Here is a 9,270-nt window from a genome sequence, read left to right as displayed (position 1 = left end):
ACAGGAGAGGGAACAGAGATAATAAATCACACAGCAGCTGTTGAAATAATATTATCCAACCTGCAAAGACATTTTTCAAAATCACTTCACACATCCATTGCTCCACGAGTGTCACATCTGTGTAACAAGTTATTCCTTACCTTTGCCCTCTGGTGTGGCTCCCTGTTCTCACAAACCGCCCACACTGGAGTTACAATTCCAGCTCTGCTTTGAAGTGCTTGCAAAGGAGAACACAACTTAGCTCCAGCAAAGAGAATCTATAAACCCTGTTGAGAGGTGACAATGGGAAACCATGGCTGAAGTGAAGTATACCTTGGTCTATGCGAGAGGAAAAGCTTGAGTTTACCACTAATTTAATTATATTAAGAAAAATTAGCCCAGTTAGAAAGGTTACCCAGTTCTGGTAATTGGATACATCTTCCTTCTGCAGTCTAGAAGGCAAAAAGGGATATTTATGTCACATTTCTTCAGAACAGAAAGTTAACAACAGAGCAACAGCAGCAGCTACAGTACATTTTCTCCATCCATTCTGATATGGTTTCAGATCTGATTCATGAAACATGAGCCATAATTCTATCACAGCTTATCCCTTCCTGGAGATGAGCTAGGATAACATATCCATATTGACTCTATAACATCTGTCAAAAGCTGATGAGGAACAAATACCATTAAGCTGTCTGTCCAGCCCTGCACAGGAAGAAGAATGACCATTTGCTACATATGATTCATCTTAAAAAAACAAACAACAATAACACAAAGCAGAACTGTTTTCTGGAGGCTTTATAGTGCCTTATTATTCTCTTGTAGTCAGTATTTAAGTAAAACAAATAGAGAATGCAAATGCATAGTTTGGACTGCAGAAGTTTGTGATTGCTGACTTTCAAATCTGCATTAGTTCCCTTTCCACTGGTCTCAAAATCAATAATGTTGCAAATGCATCATGAAAGGCACATTGTTTTTTGCGAAAAAACATATAACCCTAAAAAGAAAGTTTTCTGCCAATGCAACTGCAAACCATCTTCTTTCAATGTCACAAAACAGACTTGATATTGCTTTATAAATAACAACTACTGGTAGAGATTTCATTTGAATGACAGCACTTCAAACTCAGGCTATTGAAAAGCAAACTGATCTACTGAGAAAGTGCCCTTTCTGCAAATGGTGCCATACAATTGTGCTGTTGGCATCACTAGGGAGAGTGAGATTTTTTTACAGGACATCAACTTGTGCCATTTCATTTACAGCCAATTAGAAATAAACTAATATGTGAGAAACAAAGACAGAACTAAAAAACAAACCAAAAAATACTCATAAAACCATACAAACAAAAAAAAAACCCCAAGCCACCCAAAAGTAAAAAAAAACATAACCTCACCTTCATCCCAAATTGTATTCTCAACTCACCCTCCTGACTCTTCTACCTCCCTCTCCCCCAAACACAGGGTGATGGAGGAATTGGGTTTGTGTTCAGTCCATGTAACAATTCTTCTCTGCCCATCATTTCTCCTCACGCTGTTCCCCTGCTTCAGCGCGGGATCTTGCACAGTGGCTATCTGCTCTGGTATGAACCTCCATCGACTGCAGGAGGACAACCTGCCTCAGCACAGCCTTCTCCATGGGTTGTAGGGTGACCTCTGCTCCAGTGCTTGGACTACCTCCTCCCTCTCTTTTTTCACGGACCTTGGTGCCTGCAGGGCTGTTGTTTTGTTGGGGTTTTTTGCCTCATTCCTCTCTCTCACAACTGCTACACAGCATGTTTTACCCTTCTCAAACACTTTTCCATCAAGGCGCCACCAGCCTCACCAATAGGCTCAGCTTTGGACAGCAGTGGGTCTGTTTTAGAGCCAGCTGTATCCAGCATGGGGCAAGCCCCTGGTCTCTTCTCATAGCCCTCCTGCTGCCAAAACCTGGACACGTAAGTCAAATCCACCGAGGAAGTAGATATGATCTTCCTTTGTGTGTTTGGATTATAAACGTTTCTTCCCCTCCATTTTCCATATTATCACCATTTTGTGAAGTAAAAAATTAAACAGACCTAGTTCAAGCCACAGCGTGCTCACCCACCATGTAACTGATGGGATTAAGGAGAAAAAACCCCAAACAACAAAACATCTGTGATTCATTCTAAGAAGAATATAAACCATGACCAGAAAGCACTTTAGAGAGGGGGATTTTAGCCGTGTGTGCACAGCTTGGATATACATTAACACTTTTACTGAAATGAGATTTGAGGCTTTACAGAACCAAACAGTAACATTCTGTGCCACTGGCACAAATCCCTGGCTGGAGGACCACACCACCTCTTCCTGCAGAAGTTCTCAGCAGTAGCAGTAGTGCTTCTGGTGTTCCTCAGGCTGGCTGCTTCCCTGCAGAGCTCCTTCCTCTGAAGTCCAACCCCAGGTTTCTTCCAGCACTGAAGGCAGAGAGTCCTCCTTAAGGTGTACAAGCCATTTTGGTTAAAATGCACTCACAGGTCCACAAGAGCAGGCAGCCACCACTGTGTTTCTGAGGGCTGCTGATCTCATCCTCAGGGAGGAGGGAATATCCTGTAGCATGCTTGGAGACTGCCTTTCCTCTTTGGGCAGCAAGCAAGGGTACAGCCACGGGCAAAGGCTTGTTGACAGCGCTTGACTGCACTTTGGGGAATACTGAGAGAAGCTCCCTTGTAAGAGGGTCTCCTCTTCCTTCCACAGAAGAGATTTCCCTAAAACACCTGCAACTTTGTTGCCTTGATTTGATGTTATATTACTCAGTAGTTTCGGACTGTCCAGAAGGTACAGAGCCGAGGGAAGAAAAAAAAAAAGAACAGGTATTTCTCTAATAACTAAGTTCTGTGGTAGGGCCCACCTTTAGCTTTATCTTTGCAGTTGTGCTTTTCATTTCTTTATTTATAAATTTATGTTAATTTTTGTAACTACCTCTATCTGTCACAATGCTAGCTGCAGGTGCCAAATCCACATGTATTAAAGCAAATATCAAGTAGCTTTGCAGTTAGGGCAAAGGAAAAATAAATCAAAACAAAATTCTCTCTCAAGGGACCCAATCATCCTGCCAGTTAACACACACCTGATGAAATGATTGTGCCTCAAATTAAGCCTTCTAATTTGTGTATAAAACTAGGTCACGAAGCTTATTTCCTCTTTCCTTCACAGCTCCTATATATGCTAGTGCACTATTTTACACAGAAAAAAACATATGCTGAAAGGTAGAGCTTTGTAGATGGCTCTTCAGGATATCAACATCATGTGTTAAAAGTACAGCTTGCAGCCAACATGAAAGCCAAATCATAACAGAGGTGCTCTTTGAATCTGTTACTGTCATGCTCCTCACTAAACCTAACACTATCGATGTGATAATATTACCTCCTCCTTTTTTTAAATTTAATTTTCCCGCTCATGTCACCAGCATCCAAAAAATCTTCAGGGCTATTTTTTCAAATGTTTCTCAGCCCTTTGAGTCATGTGGGCAGTTTCCAGACTGGAATTTGTAAGCTGACTTAATCTTTGCTGCCACTAGTTTGCAAAATATCCATTACAATATGCAGTAGCCACAGAAGATTTCTGTTTTCTTCCCCCACTTAAAAAAAAAAAAAAAAAGGATTAAAAAACAGTCTAAAAAGATATAAAGTAATCTGTATTTATTTTAAATAATTCTACTGTAAACTGGGAGATAAAACATTTGTCACACATGCTGACAAAGCCCCACAGCCAAAGTCTCTTATCACTCAAACATCCAGACAAACAACTGATGGTTTTATTCCTCCAACAGATGTTCCAGCTGCTCAGGTTAGTAGAATACACACTTCCATCACTGCCCAACAGCAGCAGACTCAAGCTCTTGAAAGTCACCATCTGACACCAGGAACAAAAGGTCAAACCATAGTCTAGACAGAAGCTGTAAACTGGGATGCTCAAAAGTCACCAGTCTGACAGACTGAAAAAAGAGCTAAGCAGGGCTTTTCTCAACAGATTGTGTGCATGATAGATATCTTATCAAACATATCTTGCTCAGGTTTTGGCTCAAACTACAGTCTACGTAACTTAATAGTTGTTTATGCATCCTAGCTTATCCATAAAGTAACACAGTTATCTCTATTTTTCAGGAGGGTACTCAATCATCTAATGTTGGAGAAGCAGATCCAAAAGTACAAGTCGAACACACTATAGACATATTTTTATGGAAATGGGATCAACTGAAGTTACTAGAAAAGTTCCAGAGATTCATTTAGTTTTAGGATTAAATTTACTTTTCTGTCTGGAAAAATCACATTGAAAAGCCATGGCAGAACAGAGAACTAAACTGTATAACTGTTGCACTTCCATTCTTTTTCTTTCGCAACCCATCACAACACCTAGTGTTATCTCAAAATCAGGTAGTACAGGCACCCTAGCAAGATCCTTGGTACTTTTTATTTGACTTCTTCAGAGCCCAGATTCCATATCACCTGCTATAGCTCCCTCACAGAATAGTAATCTGAAGGTGATGAATGAAAAATGCATCAAAACATGCAGGATTTACACTCAGCTTGTGCCTCATTATGATTCCAACTCACTAGGTTCTGCTGGTGTCACGGAGCAGAGCTGAACACCTGCATTTTGCTACACAGCTCTAATATGCATACAGCTCCTGTGCCCCCTGCCTGCCCTGATTTCCCCTACTTTTGGCAATTAACACCAGGAGATTAACAATTGGCTCCAGGACAATTGACTCTGGAGGTAATTAGCCTCTTACAGGCACCTCACTAGCTGCCAATTTCATAGAGGTGAGAGGTGCAGGGGCTATTAATGAAATGCATCAGGAAGAAATAACTGAGCTGCCAGTTAGTGTTGGGCCTCATCCATAATTCTGCTCAAGAACAAATGCTGTAATTCCCCATCCCATGTGAATCACAGGAGGCTAAAGTGAAGTCACCTTAGGTGGACAGCTTTATTTTGCCCAAAACAAGGGATTAATTAGATTCTCCCATTATGGTAACATCCATTTAAAATTTTCCCTATTTTATACAAATTAAGTGGTAGTGAAGTGAAATTACAAGGACATGGCTGTGCCAGTTGGAGTCATACCATTCCTGTCTGACTTCTAAAACACTGATTAGACACATCTCTCTGGCCAGGCTCATGTTGTGTATAAAAACAGGTATCTCCACAGCTGAGTGCTGTTTGCAATGTTGTGGTCAGTTGGTAACCAAATCCAAAAATACATGAGCTGTTTCAGAAGCAGATGGTCTACTTGAGCCACTTAAACAGCAACAAAAAATATGAGTTTTTTGGGTTTTGTTTTTCGGTTATTTTTACTATTTTTATTATGTTATAAGCTCAGTTCAGCAACCCTTAACTATTTAAAACCTTATTTATATTGGTAAGAGGTGTGGGGGTATATATCCTTTGAGAATAAAGAAGATGGCTTCCAGGCTTTTACTGTTCAAAGAACATGGAAATACACTTCATTCAGCAAATCCTCATGTTATAAAAACAGGTAATGTATAAGGAACACAATGCTGCCACAGCTGTATATCAGAAGCTTCTCAGAAGAAAATCTATGAAAGGAATTAGATGTTTTAACTCCACAGAGGAATCTTCCTATTCTCAGGAGACAGAGATGCTCAAGACTGAAAAGGAATAGAGTGCTGAGCCATCCTCAGAGAGTCCTGAAGAAGAGGCTGGCATCTTGCATCTTGTCCCTTTCTGAGTTTGTTCATGGCCATGACCACTGGAGACCCCACAGTGAAGCTGTTGCCCTTTGTAGCCCTCAAAGGGGGGCTCCAGGAGCAGACCAGGTTCCCTTTGTTGAACTCAGAGAACAACTCCCTCCTCTGCCTTTCCATATTATCCGTGTTTAGGTTCCTGTCTGTACAGAGTCCTGGACCTGCTGACTAACCAAGTAGGGGAGGAAGGTCACCATGGACTGAATTAAGAGCAAGATCTGCCAGAGGGATTCCTACAAGCAGGACCAAATGGTGTAAAGAATCTAAACCTTTACAAAGAGCATTAGCAATTCAGGTTTTTCCTGCTAGCTGCAGCACAAGGGGCAGCAGGATTGTCTGGCTGAAAGAACTCCCTTGTACAGCAAGCAAAATTGGCAGAATTTTAACATTTTGAACACACATTGCAGAAGAGGATGCACGGTTAAGGCTGTACTTGTTTATCCTATGCTTCAGTCTGTTTCCAGGAGTTCATTGCCTGCATTTTCACTTTCTCTCTGCCATTTTAAAAACATCTCTTAACTTCTATAATCCCCTTCAAAAGATATTTTCCTGTTAACAAATTAAAACTGGTGCTCTGGAGGCCAACAAAAAGCAGTCTCTTAGTGCAGGTGGGCTTTTTAAAAGGTACTGAGTGTTTTACTTGAGAATTGGAGAGGGAGAAACAGTCACATAAAAATTAAATTACACCTATTTGATACCAGTCATCATTTTATTGCACATAAAACCCAAAAAGCAAAACATTTAAACTCTTCTGTATTTTCAAGTCTAGTAAAATATTGTACTTAGCATAAAATATATTCTCAACCAAAATATTAGTATTCCAGTTACCCTAGACAGAAGGCAAATAAGTGTCAGTTTAATGTCTCCCATTTTAGTTTAAAACCTGTCAGCTACAAGAGAAGGAGGTGAAGTCAGAATGCCTGTGTGCATGTTGGGCTGGATCTTCTCCCAAGATCACAAGCAAGGGATGTACCTGAGACTGGTACCTGACCAGGACAGAGAAAAGAAGTGAAACCACAGTGCCAGTGCCCTCAGTTGGAGCTGAATTGCCTACACAACAGAGAGAATACAGCTGCTCTCCATAGCTTGATTTCTCTTGCATGGTATTGCCTGCAAAATGGACATTGGGGAGCACAGTAGAGGGTGGAGCTGCACACAGGTGTAAGATGAGTGGAGAAGAGGGACAGTGTGGCTGATGGTAAAGTGTTCACCTACCTGAAAAAAAACAGGCATTAACACTGTTTAACTGAATTAATCCCCCCCAGGAAGGTGTTTGGGAGGCCTCCTCCATTTTTGACAGAGGTATTTCACCTAGGAACATAGCCACAACTGGATTGTGGATTCACACTCCTCTATACAGCCTAGAATGTCAGAATTTCAAGAAAAGACACAGAGCTGAAAACAAGCCTGACAGCATAGGGAATGACAAACATTCCCCTGAAAGCTACATAGCCTTAAAACTCAGCAGTGTCTGGAGGGAGGATCCATACAGACCTGAGAGAAAATGAGGGCAAAGTCCACAGAAAACATGTATTCCTACAGAAACTGATACAGGTACCCATTATCTGACAGAAGGTGTAATATACCACACTAATTCCAACTGGTCCAACTGGCTCCCTCTGCAGAAGGCCATCTAGAAGGAGAGGGCTGGACATGTCCTTTTCTAGCATGCAGACCTCCAAGGCAAGAGTGCAACAAAGGAACCACAGCTATACTTAAATGTGTGCTGGTATTCCAGCACATCTGGGACAGACTGACACATCTGTTTCAGAACAGGAGCAGAAAAGCAGTGACTGAGAAATAGAAAAAATAATAAAATTTTTATCCATCATTTGGATAGTTTCAAAGCTCTTCAATCCAACCAAAAGTGAAAAACTTCTGCAGGGTGTCCAGTATGTGTGAACAGAGCGGGATGCCTCTCATAATAGGAAAATGTAGCTGTGCATTTTTATACCCAGGAATTGGTATAATGCCTGACTGCCTCACAATAAAAGTCATATCAGAAGCTTAATGGTATGGGGCAAGGAGAAGCCTTTGAATTTGACCCTATTCAGAACAGGATTAAGACTTAAAGGCCACATATGTGGCTAAAAAGCACAATACTGCTGCATGCAGCTTTGGTAAAACAAATAGTCAGAAGAGCTCTGAAGAGCTATTGCAGCCAGTAGAGACCAACTTCTGTCTTCTGACAAGCATATTAACCTTTTGAAACTCTGATCCAGGTGCCTCATCAGTTCTGTGATAATTCTTTCTCTCACCATCCGTGCGCACATTACGCTCACACTATTCCACTCGCCAGCCAGGTCACAGGGGGTGCTGCTGCTCTGAGCTCATTTATGGCTTGATTTCACACACCCTTCATCCATTTCTTTCAGTCTTAAGAAAGCTCAGCTCCTGCACAGAGGCCAGATTCTTTTTTCAAAAGCGCTTAAGCTCCCAGAGTCTCTTCTTGCTCTCAATGGGAGATGAACCCCTTAGAAAATGTCAAATCTCCATTTAGAGTGTGCAGCACTGTTGGAAATCTGACCCTTGGTGTTTTGGAGAGCATTACATACCCACGTGTTATGTCCATGGCAGTCGTTTTGCAGCTGAAAAGGAGTTCACTCTACAACTGCATTCTTGTTGAGTGGTCTGAAACTGGATGAAGCATGCTTCCTTTTATCAGCTAAAAAGAATGCAAGCTAGCTACCTCTGAAGAGTGCAATTAACCCTCATATTTAGATAAGAAATCTTAGGTATTTTGTGGTTGTTAGTACACTAATGCCTGCACAATCTCTTAATTACATTTATCCCCATGTCACCCCTATGGGATGGGGTTATCACCTCCATCTTGCTGATAGGGAGCTGAGACAGGGAGATGGATTAAGTTAAATCACCCAAGGTGCACTGAAAATCTTCACTGAAACTGGCAGCTCACCCAGGATTCTGCTAAGGGGCTTCCCAATGAATGTGGACTCTTTGACACAGAGTGACTACAAAATGTGGAAATTATGAATTTATACTCCAGAATTAAAAAATTCAATCACACTGAACTCATTTGATTACTTTAAGGAATATACTGATAGCTAGTGCCAAGAATGACTCCTGCATTCTAGAAAGGATTCTGATACCAGACATTAATACAGAAACCTGTAGGCAGATGGAAACTGCAGTATGGGTCTCTGAGAAAACTGCAATAACCTTTAGTTTAACACCACAAAGCTGCTGTATAGAGCATATCAGTAGGAAAATCCATTGTAAAAAAATATTTAGTGGGTTTTGTTTTGTTTTGGGGTTTTTTGTTTGTTTGTTTTTTTGCTGTAATGCCTTTTGGGTGTTAGTGCCTATGGGTGTTTGTCCTTGGCCCCTTTCCACCCCAACAAGCAAAGCTGCTTACAAGTATTTCTCAAGGAGATTCTTATTCTTCTTCCATGTAAAATACTTACAGAATTGGGTTCTTCAAGGCTAGAGACCATCATTTCTGAATTGGGTAATTGTAGTGGATTTTTTCCCCTTGTGTGAATGAAGCAAGCTAATATTAGAAGGACCTTAATAAACCTTGCTGTCTCCTCCAGAAAACCTTTCAG

General features: G+C 41.1%; 1 long non-coding RNA gene across 1 annotated transcript; it reads right to left on the bottom strand.

The window, feature by feature from the left end:
• Positions 1–733: 733 nt before the first annotated feature.
• LOC147653512 (uncharacterized) lies at positions 734–4,677 on the bottom strand. The gene is made up of 2 exons (XR_015286337.1): positions 4,553–4,677; positions 734–3,576 (listed from the first exon to the last, which is right to left on the bottom strand). It is a non-coding gene; the product is annotated as an uncharacterized LOC147653512 (long non-coding RNA).
• Positions 4,678–9,270: the final 4,593 nt, after the last annotated feature.

Source organism: Cyanistes caeruleus, chromosome 4 (assembly GCF_971803275.1).
Source record: "Cyanistes caeruleus chromosome 4, bCyaCae1.hap1.1, whole genome shotgun sequence".
In the NCBI taxonomy this organism is placed as follows: Eukaryota; Metazoa; Chordata; class Aves; order Passeriformes; family Paridae; genus Cyanistes; species Cyanistes caeruleus.
Note: the sequence above shows the minus strand (reverse complement) of the source record. Positions and strands in the feature narration are given on the sequence as shown.